A 696-nucleotide genomic window follows, 5' to 3' on the forward strand; every position below is an offset into this window, starting at 1 on the left:
CTTCCAGAATTTCGGGCATGTATGACTAAACGATTTGTTAAACCATTCTGGTAGGGCTTGGTGTTTGTTCTTTTGGATGTCTAAAGGACGGAAAACATAATTCAAATCATAATAGCACTTGGGATTTCGATTCTGATTGAATTCTTGGTGCAAATCTTGGAACCAACTTATGTTTCAAGTCATGGCAGCATAAACAAGAGCTAGAAATCCTCTTCCTGAAATCAGGGCTGGCAGAAAATCTGGACAGAATTGTAGTAAATGATTTTGTAACGTTCTTGATGACAAGAACACTACTGCGCAGCTTGGAATGAAGCACCAAACCCCAAGAATAGCAAGAACAGTCAAGAAAGAATGCGAAGAACACAAACACAGAATGATCAAATGCAAGATTCCATTAATGAACCTTGATAGGTAATTTTCGAGGAACTCCCAACCTCCCAAGACTCAAAGCTCAATGATCAAAGACGGATCTTCTACACAGGCCATGCAACTGCTTTTAGAATCGCAGAGCATGAAGGAAATCGCAAAACGCAAGACTAAAAACATGAAACGCAGCTTATAACATCTAACAACCCAAAACGCCCCGTTTAACTAAACTCACTCAGGACTCAAACACATTAAATGACACTTACAAAACAGCAGCTTATTAATTAAAAGACACTTGCTACAAGTCGCATACTACCCAAAACTCCATGT

Source organism: Juglans regia, chromosome 15 (assembly GCF_001411555.2).
Source record: "Juglans regia cultivar Chandler chromosome 15, Walnut 2.0, whole genome shotgun sequence".
NCBI classification, from domain to species: domain Eukaryota; kingdom Viridiplantae; phylum Streptophyta; class Magnoliopsida; order Fagales; family Juglandaceae; genus Juglans; species Juglans regia.